We start from the raw sequence: 19,451 nt of genomic DNA on the forward strand, positions 1-19,451 counted from the left end.
TTTAATTCTTTCTAAGTGTAAAATCATTGATAGAACAGTTACGGTCACTTTTCACCACAATATTATTACATTTCCATCATTACATTTTTTACAAAATTTGCACCTGGTATAACCCCCTTCAACTGTGCTATGTTTTGTGAATAGGAGAGAGCTGAACATTATCATAACTAATATGATTTTGCTTGAATCTGTTTTTATTGTTTTGACTCTTATGGCATCCAGTGCTTAATAACTTTTCGACAATATACATACATAGTAATGATCAACATTGTGCACAACTCCGTGTATAAGATGCTTTGTCCCGCTCTTGTTTTAGAGCTGCGTTTTACATCTACAGTTGCATACAGTGTCTCTTTCTTTATCAATCAACAACTGTGTGCATCATCCTTTAACAGATCAATCTTGTACAGCATAACATAATAACAAGTGAAACATAACTCAACTAGCCAGTTCTGATGAAAAATACTATCTGCCAGATGTGAAGGTGTGTGATTACATTGACTATTAGATAACAGAGCTTCTGAGTTATCCATAGGATGGACAGGAGGGGGTCCTAGGATTCTGCTTCCATTAATTCAGTCCGTTTACTGACATGTAGAGTGGGGCGGTGTTCATTTATATTATCCAATACCATTTTTGTCACCTTAGATAGGGTGGGCTCCAATGAGTCATTTGTCAGAGCATCCGATCTTCCTACTGTGGTATGCATAGGAAGCGTGTGCCGTTCTGCTAGGATTTTGTCCCACTGGATTGCATAGGGTATTTGTGGAGGCCCAGCGTGTCTTCTCTGTGGAGTGCTACGCTCTCCGCCTGTGCCCATACCATCATGGACTGTGACCAGGCCTCATAGCATGGAGCCTCAGGATTCTTCCACCTTCTGGTAGTTAATCGTTTGGCTAGTATAGGTCCTAAATCTAGAAACCTGCAGGTGACACAATGACATTTGGTTCTATGGTAAAGCCCTAGTATGCATGTTTTTCAAGTGCTAGTAAGTGAGCGGCTCGTACAATGCTTCAACCAGTCCAGCTCCTCTCTCTGCAGAGAGGGACAGGACCATAGCATGTGTAAAATGTCTGCATCTAGCAAGTGGCATTTGGGACACTCCGCATCTGTCCTGGGAAAGAAGCAATTTATATGCTGTGGTGTCAGGTAAGCTCAGTGAATAGCATAGTATTGAAAGAGGTGAAATCTGGAGGTACATGCAGTGGGCTCTCCAATATTTGAGACCATTGTTTATCCATGTATGGTGTACCTTTCCGGGCTTCCCAGTGCTCCCATAGTCGCCTGAGTGGAGGTGTGGTGTGTTAGAGATACCGCCAACCAATGCACCAGATGTGTTCCCGCACCAAGTACATGTAAATATTGCATTGTCAGATGTGTGGCTGGTTCATGCGTTATGTCCCCCCCAGGTCTGTCACAGTGCTCCAATAAGGATGCAAGAGGAAGCCTCCAGGAGGTAGATTAGTGTTTTCCCATAGAGTCTCAAATGTAAGGAGAACGTGGTTATCATTTAGGTCCCCAAGTGTATGGACGCTAGCTGTATTCCAAGCAGTGACTTCCATTGTGGATGTAATGTGTGCTCCCCGTGGCATTCCCACCAGTGCCAATGCCAGTGCATAAGGGGTTACTTCCCTATTAAGATTAAGGCTCCGGAGATAACAGCGATACTCCATCCGCAACATTGGGGATTCGGGGTGTTTTGTACATGGGTGGAATAAGTCAATGCCAGGGCCAGGATCACTGTGTCTGTCAGTTTTGAGCCAGAGGCCAATGCGACACCTGCTGGAGTTGGGCCACATGATAGTATAACTCGAAGTTAGGAAGGGCCAATCCTCCCTGCTCAGTGGCTCTGTAAAGCTTAGCAAGTGCCACCGGCAATGGGAGCTATACCACAGGAATTCCCGGAGTATGCGTTGTATTGCACAAAATAATTAAGCTTGGATATGTATTGGGAGATTTGTAAAGTAATATAATAAGCAGGGTAATGTGACCATTTTTATCAATGCAACTCTGCCGGTCATGGAGAATGGGAGGGTTTTCTAGAAGGTAATCTGTGCCTTTAGCGAGGACACTGCCTGTTTTACGTTGCCCTCTAGCAATTGCTCATCTATGCGGTAAATTTGAATTCCCAGATACCTACAAGTCTGCGATTGCCATACCAATGGTGCCTCAGTTGGAGGGGGGAGTCCAGCGTGGTGAATAAAAATTTGAAAATACAGGATTTAGTCCAATTGACTCGTAGTCCGGAGCGCGTAGTGAATATTGTGATAATGGAAGTGGGTAGTTGCGTGACATCACGTTGATATATCAGAATATCATCTGCATAGAGCGAGACCACACGCACCCCGTCTCCCAGGGGTATTCCCCCCTCTTGTCCCCTTTCTCTCAGAGTTAAGGCTAAAGGTTCTACCGCTATGGCAAACAAGAGGGGTGGCATCCCTGACGAGTGCCCCTCTCTATGTTGATGAGGGGTGAGTTCAAGGAACCTGTACGCAATCTAGTTGTTGACAAGGTATAAAGTAGTCAAACCATGCTCGTAAATCGAGTGCCTAACCCCATTCATTGTAAAACACGAAAGAGACAAGGCCACTCCAAAGAATCAAAAGCCTTCTCTTAGTCAAGTACCAGGCATCCAGCCATTGGCCACTGTGACAGCGCATGGCTTAAAATCAGGAGAAAAACTAGGGCAATTAAATGATGTAGTTTGAGTTGGTACAAAGCCATTCTGATCTCTGTGGGCTGATTTGGGTATCAGCGGTGCTATTCGGTCGGCTTTGATCTTTGCTAATATATTATAGTCATTGTTGAGGAGTGCCATTGGCCTATAGAAGTTAATTTGTGTTGGGTCTCTGTGCGGTTTCGGGAGGGTAATTAAGAAGGCATCTCAAACTGTGTTGGGTAGTCTCATCAATTCCAGTGCCTCCTCATACAGAAGGAGCAGGTGGGGTGCTAGCTGTGAGGCATGCGCCTTATAGAAAGCTGAGGGTAACCCGCCTAGACCAGGAGTTTTGTTTGTGGACAGGGCTTTCATGGCATTTTGAATTTCAGACAACGAAAGCGATTTGTTCAATTCAATTCTCTGTTCCAGAGTCACCTGAGGTAATTGGAGACTCGACAAGAGAGTGTCAATCTCATTTATAGAGGGAGTACCAGTAGTACGGTATAGTGCGGTAAAATGTTGGGTCATCTCAGTATGTATTTTGCATTGCATCTATAGTAATGTGTACGAGGAGCCACATACTGCTGCAATGTGGCACTGAGATTTATCTTCTCTAGCCATGCCAAGAGATCATAACTACCATGATATTGCATTCTTCCGCTCTCTACCTCAAATGCCTCACTTGAGGCCGCCTACCGCCAACCCTTTCTATTTGTAACACAGTTGTGCAACACAACAAAAATGGAAAGGCTTAGTAAACCAGGGCCAACATGAGACCAAACCAAGGCCCATATTTATATTTTTTAACGCCACATTTGCGCCTCTCTTTGGTGCAAAAGCAGCGCAAACTTACAAAATACAATTGTGTTTTGTAAGTTTGTGCTGCTTTTGCATAAAAACATTATGGAAATTGTTTGCTTGTTCTGTGAACACTGGCAATTATGTGCATAATTTTCTAATCATTGTCATCACATTTTTTTTCAGCTATATATCTTGACTGGTCAGGGTCAATCAAGCCAGACTTTAAGGGCCCAAGTCTGATCAATAACCCTTAAAGATTTTTGAATAGAAATTCTGTAGTAAAATCAGTCTATAAGAACTGCATTAAGTAGGCTATTTGCCCTGCCATGGAGTAACCAATTTTAATGCTTCATTAATCCAGGGTTAAGCAGTGCCCCTTTCAGCAATGAACGTAGAAAGCCTGGTTATGAGTAGCTCCGAAGCAGTGCACATATGTTTTAAATATAAGAGGTATTTCCATCAGGGCCAGAGCTTTACCACTTTTCAAATGAGCAATGTGAGATGATTGGGATATTGATTCCATGATGTCTGATTTCCAGTATAATACAGTATTTGAAAATGAAGATGTGTACCAATCCAAAGACAATTATGGTGATATGTTCTGTTATATTTATTATGGACATCATTTCATTCACAGAGCAAGTACCCCAAAGACTACTTTTAATTATACACAGTGGGAACACTGTCCGACTCCACCAGTGGGGAGTTCCAAAAATGTATACTGAAAAGTTTGCATATTTTTCTTGGCACAATGTTAAAAATGCTGAGTCATATTACTTCAAATTGCCAGTGATGGAAAGTCAAAATATTTTATTGACTGACACAAAATTAATTTATTCTGATATTTGTCTCCAGATTAGCCATAGAAGGCTATGATTATTGGATGAAGTCGATAGACTTGAAAAGTGTGAGGGGAAAAAAAAATTGGCAAACAAGGGGAAAGGAAGCTTTTTTAGAGCATGCCTAATACCTGTTCATATGATATTTTTAAATGAAACAGTGGAACAGACAAGTTGTTTAGTATTAGCAAAAACTAAGGAATTGAATGCACCCAGTATTCCTACACCTGCAAAATGCTACAAATGGCTAAAGTATAGAAATATTTCTGAGCCGCAGCTCGATGAATGGGTCCAGAATGGAACATTTAACACACCACTTTCACTTCCAGGTGGGAGTTTTATTGTGGCCAGTAGACACCAATGGGTGCCATACACGTTTTGTAAACTCCACAGTGGGTTTTAGAACAAATAGGCCAGACTCTCGCTATGTGTCTTCAGAACACTCGGGTATAGTAATAACATACAGTGTAGGGAAATTATGCCAGCAATGGTTGAAAAGTTCCTCACTAGATGCTGTTAAAGAACACCTTATTATCCTGTCCAACAAAAACAGATTTACAGGATTTCCTGTTAGGCCCCAGAAAAAAAATCACAGAAAATGCTTCTTATATGCAGTATAAAATGAAATGTGGAAGCTTTTCCAACAAGAAGTGGCTGCCCAGTTAAGGCAAATTGATCAGGAAAATTTACAAAAAGCATTAGCTATTGTAGATAATACGGTTAACACCTTGTCTGACTGGATATACACTTTAAATAACATTGTATCCTCTGCAATAGATATAGTACAGAGACATGTCATCTTTACACCATGTACAAATTCAGCTAAGGTCCATTATGCAGTTGGGTTGGACACTACAAACTCCGAAGGCAGGACACGTTTCCTGGCAACACGTTAGCACAAGGGATATTTTTTCAACATTCAATTTAACATGACAACAACAAATAATGGCTGAGAAGGAAGCAACATACATTGTGCTAAACAACGATAAATTCAAAAGTTGCCTTTTACTGTGGCTGAAATACCATCTGCTGAATGGCTGATACACAGGGTTATAAATCTGCCTATTTTGACACTCCAATTCATATTCCAGTAGGCCAGATATGAAAGGATGGGAGATAGCTATATACACGAGGTTTGGGAGCTTCCATTTTCGTACAAATGTTTCAATGGCATGAAAGAGGTCTTTCTTAGAGGTAGTGAATGCTAGACGTCTGTGAGCCATTAGATGGTTTGTAAACAGCTGCCTTTGCAAGGGGCAATCTCCCTTGATTAGACCCGCGTTCCAGGTGCTCCCTAATGGTAGCTATGTGCTCCTTAACAGTGAGAGCTGTTGTGGAATGCGAGCCGGAATAGCTTATGTCATTTTGGTCTCCCAAATTTTTACATGTTGCGGGAAAGTCCTCCCCCCCCACATACACTACTGAAAAGAGTAGCAGACATCTGGTCTCATATTGCTACTGATAAGGGGAAGTTTGACAAGTTTAGCAGACTCAAGGCTTTATTGTTTCAAGAACATGTGGCACTTACATCTGCATGCGTGTCCTTTGCTCTTCAGATTGCGAGGTCATCAGCAGAGATTCAGTCCCTTTTAAGCACAAATTTTCTGAGATACTTTGGTGAACTCATGGGGCGAATATTCAAAACGTCCAATACTATTGGAATCGCCCATTTCTTTAAGGCTGTTGGATCTGGTTTCATTCACACCTTTTCCTCTATATTTGGCTTAATACATCCAGCCATACACTCAATAGTGTTTTCGGGGGATTTCCAATTACTTTGGCTATAATAGGTGGCATCTTGCTGTTGCTACTTTTTCTGCGCAATGGCTCTCCCTTCGCAGTATGGAGGACTGAAAGTGCTTTCACCAGCGCAGATGTGTCATGAACGCATGATGCAGTATTTCGGAACACCACTCCTAGAACAACTGGAGTGTGACTGGTCCCTGTCATTCCCACCGGTTTTGGATTGTGTGCAGCCCATGTTTCGATGCCTATGGTACTTCTTTGAATGGGCACTAAAAGTCTGTCTTTCTACTCAGCGGTTACTTATATTGGATACTAATTTGTTGATGTTCTCCCTGAGGGCTCATCATCAGACATGCACGTTGAGGGTGCGTATGCTACGGGAAGCCCTTTATGAGTTGCACTTTGTGGATAACGTGACTCTTAACTCAATATTAGGTGCAACATGGTATGCTGCTGCCTCGACTGGAGCTCAGGCTTTGGAACATGAATGCTGTATCGTTTTCCTTGGCAAAGATCTGGATATTTTCCCACCTTCCGAAGTAAAACATTTCCTGGCTTCAATTGTCCCGGATATAGTTGGTGATTTTCGAAATGACATTGAACTTTGATTTTGGCTTTTTGGCTTCACTATTGAAGTTTTAAATTGTCCTTTTTATTCCTGCTCAAGTGTCTTTTACCTTGTCACTATTGACATTTATGCTTATTTGCTTTTATTGATAGGATTCTATTAGGCTTTGTTTTATCTCAAGCTTTTAAACCATATTTGAACCGGCAAGAGGAGGCTGTTGTACAGCTATTTTAGCCATATTTTAGTCACATTATTTTAGCAAACCTGGCCTGCTGTTGCGCACTTTAGCCCAGCTCACGCAGTGCCTTATTTTTCTAGTAATAGCCACATTTGCGATTGTTTTATTTCTCTCTATCTAATTGTTCTTTTGCCTAGGAAAGGTATACATTCTCAGTAGGGCATTCATTTCACTTTGTGCTTTCTTCAAGGCTACAGTTAGATAGGTTGCCGGAAAAAGTGGTACGCTGTGTCTCCAACATTCACAGAAACAAACACACTCATATCTGGGGACCATTTCTTAAAATGTCAACTTTTTTATTATAAACACACTCCTTTGTTGCTTACATTTTAGAGGGAGATTCCTGCCAGATGACTGCCTGCTGATTGCTGATTGCCTCGCTACAGCTGGTTGCTTAGACTGCCGAACCTCTAATCTACATGGGAACAGTGTCTTTAGACTACAGGCTTCCTTACTAAGGTATTAGGGATGATGTTTTCCCAGGGGGAAACCTGAAGGGCGGATGAGACTTATTATGTGTGCACTAACATAGCGTAGGTAGGAGAACTATATCTTAATCCTAGTGACAATATGGTGGGACTAGTTTTGTGTTTCACTCTCTTTGTCACCTTATTGCTTTTATTGTGTTTTATCATCCTAGTTATTGCAATACATGCCATTTTATCTAAGATGCAGTTGCTTCAATAAACCCTTATTGCACTATATTCTTCCTCTGTTGTCTTTGCCTGCGTGAGACTAATGTAACTGAGATAAAGCGATGAGATCTGATCGACCACGATTCTCCTGAAGAGTCTTTCTTGTCATGCGCCAGGTTGCCACAATCATCCCTGCTCTTGGGTGGAGATGAGGTGCTGCTAGTTAGCCAGAAAACCCGGATTAGGCCAACAGGCGTCACATGGTGTGGAATTTTACTTAGTATCCCACAGTCTATGCAATTCTGCCGCCCCATGGATTTGGCTATAGGCAGCGAAAGCTGTGGTTTAAGGCCTGTTGTGCACCGGCCTGCCAACTGCCCTCCTGAATGTACCCATCTCAGAAGCACTAAGCAGGGTCAGGCCTGGTCAGCCGGTTCGGACCCTGCTTAGTGCTTCCGAGATGGGCAGATTCAAGAGGACTCCGCCGGGTATGGAACTCCAGCTTTGCGGAATTCCACTTAGTATTTTTTCAACTCCGCAGAATTCCACAAAGCCGGAAACCTTTCACTCTGCCCAGGGCTAAATTGTACAAAGATTACCTATGGGAGCAAGCTGAACCTTCAGCCCAATACAAACAGTAAACTGGTAATTCAATTATTTACAATGGTGCTAGTGGGAAGAATGGAGAGGAAAGATAGCAGACATGTTTCAAGGGTTAGTACAGCCACCTAAGGTGTCACTACGTGCTCAAATCCCTGACGATCCACATAATACAGCTGCAACTTTCAAAGGATTTCCTCAGTACTGCTGTTCTAGCCCAGCTGGTCATTCTTCCTGTTAGTAGTAGCTTCTTCCCCTTCCTTTATGTGGACATTTTGTAGCTGGCAAAGGTATTGTTTTTCCTCTCTTTATCAAATTCTCCAGCCTGGTGTGCATGCTACATGATCTGGATGATGCAACACATACTGCTTCTAAACGTTTTAGCTAGTGAGAACTGTCTACCTCCATTACAAAGTGCCATATCTAAGTCAGTAAATGTGGTTGTGTTGGTGAGCTGTGCGTTTACATATGGTATTTATTGTCAGTTGTGGTAGAATGTATGCAGGTGAATTCAACTTAACTTGTTAGATGGTGCAGCACATGATATTGACATCCTCAGCATCAGGACATGTCACAGACCCAACTCCACTGAAACAGGTCACTGAACTAAATTGCTTCTCAGATGTGGCAGACGTGGTACATCTCTCTTCAGTTTAGTAAGATGGCCTGGTGCGGTGCAGCTGGAGGGACACGTTGCTTTACAGTTTAATAAGATCATACACCTAGTGAATTTTGATTACACAGCACATGTATGTCTGTAGAATAAATGGGGTTTATCTCTGATAGTTTTTAAAGTGCATATTTATGGTGAATGAATTTCTGGATGGCAAAAACAGTTGCATATAAACTAAGGTCCTTATTGGCCAGGTAAGACTATAAAGTTAAGTTTGATTTAACAAACCTTGCAAGATTCATGTTACCACCCCCAGCCAACTCATACATGAGTGATGAGTGAATATAACACCTTACACAAGTCTGGAGCACCACATGGATGGTACTAATGAAGATCTATCAGATATCTACATCCACTCACCTTGTACAATTACTATTTGCCATATCACATTAGTTGTTCCAGTTTGCCTCCTCTCGGTGTCTATGCCACCTGCTTTGAGAAGTACAACCAAGGAAACCAAGGCTGTTTTCAGAGGATGGATTACTAATGACATTAATGCAACATGCTTATGTGGCATCTGTTCATAGATGCTGCAAACACTGCAAACCCTGACAAATGTGATGCCCGTTTAAATGAAGTAGTGTCAGTCTTGGCAGATTTTGTGCAAGAGAAAGCCACTCAGTCTCCTCTCTTCAAGCCATTTTAGCATCAGGACCTTAGACCATAGGATCACACATAGAAAGAGGACAACAGCTGGAGGGCAGTTTAGAGTTTAACCCCACCAGAAAATACATTTGACTAAGTGTACAGAGCTGAAATGTTTCAACTCAGCTCCAAGCACTAAGCCCACTTGGGAAGTAAAGCAAAGAGAATCACCCCAAATTAAGCCCCTGTGCCTCACCTTATCAGTGATTAGTGGGGTAATTGAGTAGGGTGGAGTCATACTGAAGATTTAACTGAGAGAAAACAGGAGTGCAATTTAATGTCTTCTGTGTGACATTGTTCAGTAAACCCTACTTCTTGTGCTGACCCTGAGAAAAAACAGGCTGTTAACATGCAAATAAATATATGTGTCATCAGCATGCAAATGGAAACACAACACTGTGGGCTTCTTTTCCATTTACAAGGTCTGAGGCGTACGGCAGTGCAGCAACTGCCTTGCTGCATCACTCTGAGCCACAAGGAAAGGGCAGAAATGTGCTGTATCTACAAGATACGCCACATTTCTGTCCTCTCCCCCTGCACTGGTGCCCAAATTGCTGCCATGCTCCAATGCAGGCATCATTGCACCATGATGCTAGGGGGTCTTTGTTGTGGGGATAATTGTTTTTGTGCAGGAAGAGACACCTTCTTGCACAAAAACAGAAGAGGTGTTTTCCTCTTTCTATGTGTGCTGCATAATGCAGTACACATAGAAAGAGGAAAAAACAGGGACGAATTAAGATTTTCCCTCTTTCTATGTGTGCTGCAAGATGCAGCACACATAGAAAGATGAAAAAATGAGGACGAATTAAGATATTTCTCCCCGTTGAGTCACTCTTACGCCACCCCTGAGGTGGCGTAGGAATCTGATGCATTCCCAGAAATCTCCCCTTTTACGCAGTGTTATGCGTGAAAGGGGTGCATATTTACAAGATCATGAAAATCCACGCAAGGTGGATTTGTGTGGCCTTGTATATATGTCCTGGCAAACTGCGCCACTAGAGCATAGTAAATGAGGCCCTGTATTTTTCGAAAGACCTAGGGCCATATTTATACTTTTTGACGCAAAGCTGCGCCGCTGCAGTTTTGCGTAAAAATTTTTCCTGCCGGCTAACGCCATTTCGATGCACCGTGCGGGCGTCAAATTTATACTTTGAGGCACGGTAGCGCAATCAACAGGTGGGAGTCATTTTTTTTACGCACATTGCGGCGTCAAGTCGTAAAGGAAAACGAAGTTAACGCAACGTGAATGACCGTGGGTCGATTTACGACAGCGCAACCCGGAAAGCGCCGTTTTTTTTGACGGAATAGCGTCAAAAATACCCGCGATCACTGCCCTTTCAGCAGAGGAGAGCCAAAATGGATCCCAGATGCCACTACAGACCCCAGGAAGATGACAGCAGACCAGGAACCAGCCAGGATGATCCATACAGGAACCAGGACATATATAGAAAAAAAAGAAAGTGTTGCTTCAGTGCAGAGGAGCAGGAAATCCTGGTTAAAGAGGTGACGGAACACCAGCATCAACTGTTCATCACCTCTAAGTTGCCAATCAGTAGGAGAGAGGCCATATGGCAACAAATTGTTGACAAGATCAACAGTGTGGCTGAAGTACGCAGAACAGTCACCGAGTGTAAGAAACGCAGGCATGACTGCAAACGTAGGACAAAGGAAAAAATGGCCAGGAACAGGAAGGCAGCACTGCAGACTGGAGGGGGGAGTCCAGCACACCAGCAGGCCCTGGACCACATGGAGGAGATGGTCGCAGCCGTCATCCCTGAGGAGATCGTCACAGGGATTCAAGGACAGGACAGTGCAGACTACCAGGAGACAACGCACATGCAGGGTAAGTTGCATGGGGAATTAAAATGCAATAATGTTGACTGTAAGCAGGGGGGGAAATACCACTACACATTGCATGTAAGTCAGCATATACATGGAGTGGCATGGGTAAAGGGGCACCGCAGGGGGGGCATGACCTGCACATACAGAAGCTGGGGCACAACATTACACAACACCAACAACAGTCCCATGGGGGCATCCTGTCATGACAACAATGGAGCTAAGGGAAAGCCTCGACAGGAGGGAAGGCCACTACGTCAAACTTACATCCTGGCACTCGTCAGCCAAAATATCTCCTACATTAACTAGGGCCCTATCAGCAATCCACTAGCCAAAACAACAACTGCAATGTAACTGCAACAACTGTTGACACTAACACCTCTGATCTCTGTGCAGCTCAAGTAGCCAATGGCAGTAACCTCCCCATGGAACATACATACCTAAATTAGGGGGTGAGGATAACATCTGCAACAATCTCCTGAAACAAGACAAAGGCCCCAGTACACTCATATGTCAATGCCCATAGGTGTCACATACTTCAGCCAAAGTAAACAGCAATAGGAGCGACACAGCGCTAAGGACACACATGCTGCATATGTCAGGGTCCTTCACGTGCCTGGCTAACAAGGCAACATCACAAATGTCACACTGCTCAGACAACAGCATTGAGGAAGGGACACATGCAACTGGTCACTGAAATACACCTGCACAGTCAGAGGACCAAATAGGACATTGATACGATAAACAGGGCAATCCAATTAAACACACATTACCCAACATCAGCTGGACACATTAACAATGTCTACATCCATATCACATCAAAACATTGCCATGCATAGGATATGCTACATGTCAATTACAATTAAGTCAATGTGAACAATCAGGGATTGGGGCAGGTCCTGAGAGGCAAGTGTGCTGCCAGGGCATTCAGAACAACCACAGCCAGTGAAAGGTCTCACCATAAGAATAGATATACACGGAGGGACGAGTAGGGCAAAAAGATGGCTATTCCCTATTTGGTACAAAGCAATACCTAGAGGCGATTAGGCAGACAAGTCTGATAACTCTATATTGTACATGTGACACACAGGTGGGCCATAGGCCTATAACAATGCCCATATGAAGGACAGCAGATACCAATACCAAACAAGATCACAAAGTAAATCCATCAAAAGGCTGTCATGTTACGTCAAAATTGTCACAACACAGACACACTAATTGTACCCTGTTTCATTGCAGAGGAACATGGATCTCCTGCCGATATGCCTGTCCCAGATTTCCCTGATGACATGGATGACGAGCCCATAAACATTCCCCAGGAGACCATCCAAAAGGTCCTTGAAACCCTCCAGACCCCACCTTCAGTCACAAGGAGGAGCACAGAACAAGCAGCCATCACAGAAGAACCACCCACCACCCCAATTGCAAGACCTGCCAGCTCCTACACAGCTGAGGACTCTGACAACACTGGCACCAGCTTTGAAAGAACTGTAGTTGGAGTACAGCGGGAGCTGGCCAAGGAGGTGCGGGTGGGGATGCAAAATATGGCAGCCAGCCTTGAGGGGGTGCGCTCGTGCATGATGTCATCTGCAGATCAGGCAGCAGCTATGCAAGCCCTAACATCCATACTGCAAGGACTACAAGAAACTATAAAGGAATTCACCACTGCAGTAAGGGAGTCGCCACAACACCATGCACCCCAAACTTTCCACTGCATGCACGAATGCAATCATGACTCCCTCAGGGCCGACCTGGCTGCCTACCATTGTGATGTAGCTGCTATTCTCAAAAACCAGCAGGCCCTCCTTGCTGCAGTACTGCCCTTAAGACCTTCACAGGGAGCAGCCACCGGAATGTCTGACTCCACGTCTTCTAACACTGAGGTGTGCGTTGCCCCTTCACAACCAACAACAACAAGGACAAAGCAGGCAACACACACATCAGAAGAAGAAGACATGGAACAGATCACATTCACACAGAAGAGTACCCGGAAGCACTAGTCCCTGCACCATGGCCTACTTTGACCAAGGTCCTACGTTTTGTCAAATGCCAGTCTCACTATAACTATACTCAATGACTGTTCAGCTAACCACTGTATAACTTGTCAGCATTGCCAGTGAATGTCTCTCACCTACTAATTGGCAAATCCTGTCCCTCTGCACTGTCTGTAACATCACCCCAGCATGTCAGGAGCATCATCCACACCCCTTCTGTAGGATCACCATGTAAGAATGCACTAGAACGGACTCAGCAAACATGGACAATGTACATATTGCACTACAGCACCTATCAATAAATAGCACTTGCCCACCTAATATGTCTCTGTGTTATTTGACACATCAACTGTGCAGTAGATAACTCTAAAGTGCCTGTGTGACAACCATGTAGCTTGTCAATACAACTGTCCTGACATCATGTAGTCTGATACATCTGTGCAGTGGCCAGGATTGCATCATAGCCTGACCATCCTGAGGAGAATAACTGATGAAGGGACAAACCACACACAATCATGCTGTGTTGGACAGAATAATGCTCCATCAATTGCAATCAAAGTCAACTAATGGTGGCTGATAAATGTGGGCACCATGCAATACTAAACCATTAAATTATCCAGTATAATCTAAGCAAACAGAACTAAACACAGCATCATATCACCCTTTCTGAGTATACCTCCATGAAGGGAAGTCATGCTGAATTTTTGCACACATGATCTATGTCAGTAATGAAGACAAGAAGATAAGAGTGTTAACAACACCCCATCTACAAAGATGTCCCTGAACATCACACTGCAGTCCGACCTAATAAATTACCCACAATACCAAGTCTGGAAGCACACTTTGTGATGTAGAAAACATACTCATCAACACAAATCCTTGGTGATCCATGTAAACTACAAATGGTGGTTCTATCAAATGGTGTATTCTTACCAAGTTAGCACAGGGGTAGCTGCTATTTTAAACCTTTATTTTCTTCGGTGTGTAGCATAGGACACAAATGTCATAGAACAGCAATCACCTACACTGATGTCAAGGCCATGATCAAGTAGCAGTTAACACATAATGCAAAGGGTTAACTATATATTTATTCATATGTATTCACACCAGAGGCAACTAAGGGAAAAGTCATACCTACACTAATCTAACCTGACTACTCCTAACCCACAACCGTCCCTAACTAACCTAAGCTAAACTTACTCTACACATATAACGAATCGATCTAAACATCAACCCCCCACCCACCATTATGAGACAGGACACATGCAGGACAACACATACTAACCTACACACATACTATACTATCCTAAACAATCATGTATTTTTTTGTATTTTTTATATATATATATATATTTTTTCTAAACAGACAGGAATCCCAACATTGACTACCACCCACCCACCCACACATTCAAAAATGAAAAATAGAAAGAATAAGGACCCCCCACCCTCCTCCCTAACACTAACTAAGCTAACAACCTATACTAACCTAACACTAATCCCCAAAACCCACCTATCATGATAAAAAGGAAAGAGGAGAGAGGGGAGGGATAAAATAAAATAGACCAAATAAGTCCTAGAGGTTGGCCCTCCGTAGGGTCCGCCTGATGGACCTGAGCCGCTTCTTTATGTACGCCACATCCTGGCTCAGCTTGTCCACCTTCCGAATGAACTTGTTAATTTTCCTGTCTAAAGCCTGGAATGCCGCAGGGTCAATTGGAGGTGCTGCTGATGTCTGTGTGCTGGCAGAGGTGCTCGGTGTGGGAGTTGTTTGTAGCCCACTGGACTGTCCTGCAGCTCTGATATTGCTGGGTCCAGGTCGTGCTGCAGAGGCAGGGACAACTGTCCCCGCCATTGCTGGGGCCACTTGGGGAGAACTGGTGGATGTGGTGGTGGTGGCTGTAGTGGGCAACGTTGGGCCACCCTGTGGTGAGGCCCACCATGCTCCGGAGGCCCGATCTGCCTGGTATTTTCGGACCATCCGTCGGAACCCCAACTGCACCTGCAGGATGTGCCGGTATCTCATGGCCCGCCTTTCAAAATCATGCCTCTGTGCGGCACTCATTTTTGCAGCTGTGAAGAGAAAGGGCAACTATTTACCATAGGAAATGCATTGGGTGGAATAGCACAATGGGTTAATTGGAAATTATTTTTACTGTAGTTGTAACAGCTCATATCACCACATAGATCATTGAAAGTCTCAGAGGAAGTACATGGGAAGCCTGCATACAAAAGGGCATCTCACACCTACCATATACATGTCTATACATGATGGGTGACATCAGCCTAAACTTCTCATCAAAATAATTAGTAATGCAGCTGACATTATGGCTGCACCTCCTCCGCCTATTGCCTTGACTACATATGTCAGTCTATGTGATAACAATCACAACCCTCAATATCTGCGATTTGTAATTGTTTTTGCTAGTATAGAACTCATGTGCCATAACCAAGTGTGTACACTAGGTTCAAAACAAAGTTTCAAATGGTCACAAGTATGTGTAACATACTGGTTGCTACAGTCCTAGGTACCCTATTCCAAAACACATGGCAGTCTTTGAGGGTGGGGTGGGAAGAACCTCCAACAATCCCATAATCAATGCACACCCAGGAGTGTATAGAAAGCTCAACAAGTTTTTGCCTCCACACACACAACACCAGTGAAGGGCTAGCAACAAATTGGAGTCAGCTAAACCTTGTCCTATCCAAGGTCCACACATGTCAAAATGTACTGACTTAGGCCAACATCACATACTACCAGTGAGGCATATTTTACTACAGACACAGAGGAGCAAGAACACCCATGATCATGAGTATAATGTACACCTAGGCCATTGCACTCTAGTCCCACACACTTCTAGTTCAACTTGTGGAAGTACATGCCCCCAGAAGATCCAACCTAAAGTGTACTCAGTCCATCGTTAACTAGGGAAGCAGCAGATTTCAGACAAGCTTTTTGCAGAAGCTATCTGGGAGAATGTCAGTCTGAAATGCAGACTCAGTCCGAGACAAGTCCCAGAGCAACTTTTACATTAACCAGTGTATTCCACATGACTCACCCCATTCCCCATAGCGGGCCCTACAGGAATGGCCTACAGACCCAAAATCAGAGAAATGGATAAGCATAGGTCAACTCAAAATGAAGAGATATATGAAATCCCACTAATGGAACAATACTTATGAATGGGCAGCGCATCAAACCTTGAATTCTGTTGAACACACAGTAGTCCATCATGCATCACCAGCAAACATAAAAAATAGCACACATGCAACACTCACTGTAGGTGTCGGGGTCCTCAAAATGAGCCACCTCTCCCACTGTGTACGGTGCAGGTCCACCTGTAAAGCATGGAATGAAGAATATACTCAGAATCCGTGCACTGACAAACAATTGCAATTACAAAGACAATGTGAGAATATGACATGAGTAATGAAACACTTTGACACATGCTCATACTGCATGGAATTATTCATGAGCAACATTTACATTGGATGAGTGTCCTGCTACAGTTACACACCCTACTACACACATGCAGTGGCCTGGACAGTCATGTGGTGTCAAAGATGCTCCTCCATTAGTATGCCCCAACAATATAGGGGTGCATTCATCTCATAACGTGCATCCAAGAGAGACATCCAAAAGCTGGTTACTTGAGAACTGCATGACCTCTCAAACTCAAACAGCCTATGTGGTCATTTTCCCTACACACCAACCAGACACACATGTGACATATGTGTGGACAACATTGCTAACTTCAATTGACATGAAGGCAGCACTCATTCATAGCATCATGTAGGGTTTACAAATGTCAGTCTAGCTATGGTGTCTACATATGTAGGTATGATGTTTCAACATCCATTTTTCACTGGCTATTGTGACCTGTAGAGTTCTAATTGAGTCATTAATGTGTTGCTTGACTGACACAAAGGCAGCACTACATTACATACTGCTACAGGCAACCGGTATGTGTAGAAAATATGAGCTACCTGACTGCTAGCATTTGTCTTCCTTCACATTGTGCATCAATTACCCAGTAGGTTTCCCTAGCATTACACACAGTCAGCTACTTATCTGGCAGATTGGGTAACAATCATCACATGTCGCCACACAGCTTTAAATTGTGCACGTGTAATTGATGTGTACTCACCAACATGGCCACCAATCCTGATTCCCAGGTGGTCCAGCAGATGTTGCTCCCTGGATATCAGATCAGCCCAGCGGTGCTTCAGTTGATGTTCATTCCTTAGGCTACCATATACACGGACCAAGTGATGGCGCACCTTCCCCCACCGGACTTTACGGGCCTCCGTGTGATACCCCTGTATCACCCTACCCCCAGCCTCCAGCATGAGTGGGAGGAAATGGCAAAGAAGCCATATAAATCCACCCAATTCCTCCTCACCCATCCTGGCAAGCCGTGGCCTACCAGACATGTCAGCACTGACAAAGGGGAAAAAGTTGTAGAAAAAGGAAAAGGGGGAAATGGGGAAAGGTAGAGTGGTGAAAAACAAAGAAAACTTAAGAAGAAGAGCCCAACTAACCCCTATATTACAGTACCCACAACAGACTCCCACAGACAATAAATGAAACACTGGACTTGACAAAATACTACAACAGAGGCTCAGACAGTATTCAACAACAAGACAATGATGACAAAAGCACAATTGAGAAGGTACACTGGACACAAAAGCACTAATACACAGGACAACACTTTCCACACAGCCACACAGTCTAGAATAATCTGAGACTGCAAAGTGAAAGTGAAAGTACACCCACTGTACAGATTCTGTAAACAGGATATCCTATTACATCACATCCTGCATAAAATGGCCGCCGTTTTTTTTCCGCTATGCGTCATTTGTTCATGCATACAGCTTGTGCGTCATATTTTTTGACGCATAGGAGTGCACATAATGCAGAGTCAAAAAAATTTTTTTCATTGGTCCATTATATTTGTTTGAGGCTTATTTTACAGTTCTAGAGTTGAAATTTAAGCCGCTGGCAAATATGATATCTAAATATGAAAAATAATTTTGACTCTGCATTATCTGCACTCCTGTGCGTCAAAAATTATGACGCAGAAGCTGTATGCGTGGAAATATGACGCATTATGGGAATAAATGGAGGCCATGTAATGCTGGATATTATTATATCTATTTTTAAAATAATTTTTTGACTCTGCATTATCTGCACTCCTGTGCGTCAAAAATTATGACGCACAAGCTGTATGCGTGTAATTATGACGCATTATGACAAATATGTCTTTCATTTGTCAAATTGTGAAATGAATTTTGTCATGACCAAACGGTGCTAAGTGATACACATTTGGGGTTAGCTATGGCAAATGTCCCTTATAGGATGTATAGAATGTATTCACAGTGCAACAGTAATGATTGGTCAGAATGGATATTACTCATAATTGTACACATATGTGGGTAATTGCTGATGGCTATTTTCAAAATATGAATGGGATACCAGGATGTATTCCTTAGCAAAAATGTGTCCACATTTATCACGGTAATCAAAATTATATAAAGGCCTAATAGGTAGTGCAATTGTCACCTACACTTTTTAAAGGGGTAACCATGTCCTAATTACGAGTTAATGTATCTTAAATGTGTTTTACTTTTGACATGTAGGCCACACATGCGCCTGAAGCATGTGTGTGCTTCACATGTGCATAAATAATGAGTGTTTGGGGGGCAGTAGAGGTGGACTTAGGCCCCCAGCACCCTAGGGTTTGCTCTTCCAGACTTGCAAATTTATCCAAGGGTTTCCCAAATTCAGTAATGCTAAACCTGCAGCAGCAGGCTCATGGAAGAAAATAGGGTATGATTCACTGTTTGCCATTCTGTAATCCCATTTGCCCATTTGACGTTTGCCCTATTGATTCTTTGGAGAAATCTGACATACCATTTTGCATTGATATTTTTTGCAAAATCTCAACGTTCCTCATGTCCTGATGGCAAATAGGTTGTTGATGTATGTGGCCCTTTATGCATTACCTGGTTTAGTGGCATGTTTCATTCTTCCTGCTAGGTTACAACTGGGACAGTACTGTGATCGGCTGCTTGCAAATATTTTGTTGATTGGATGGTACATGTACATGTGTGTGGTCCAATATTGATCCAGTATCAACTGTCAGGGTGTATGTTGTCACTGTAACTTCCAGGTCTCCTCATGAGTTAGTGGCAGCTAATCTTGTTTCTATTGGGT

Source organism: Pleurodeles waltl, chromosome 1_1, assembly GCF_031143425.1.
Source record: "Pleurodeles waltl isolate 20211129_DDA chromosome 1_1, aPleWal1.hap1.20221129, whole genome shotgun sequence".
In the NCBI taxonomy this organism is placed as follows: Eukaryota; Metazoa; Chordata; class Amphibia; order Caudata; family Salamandridae; genus Pleurodeles; species Pleurodeles waltl.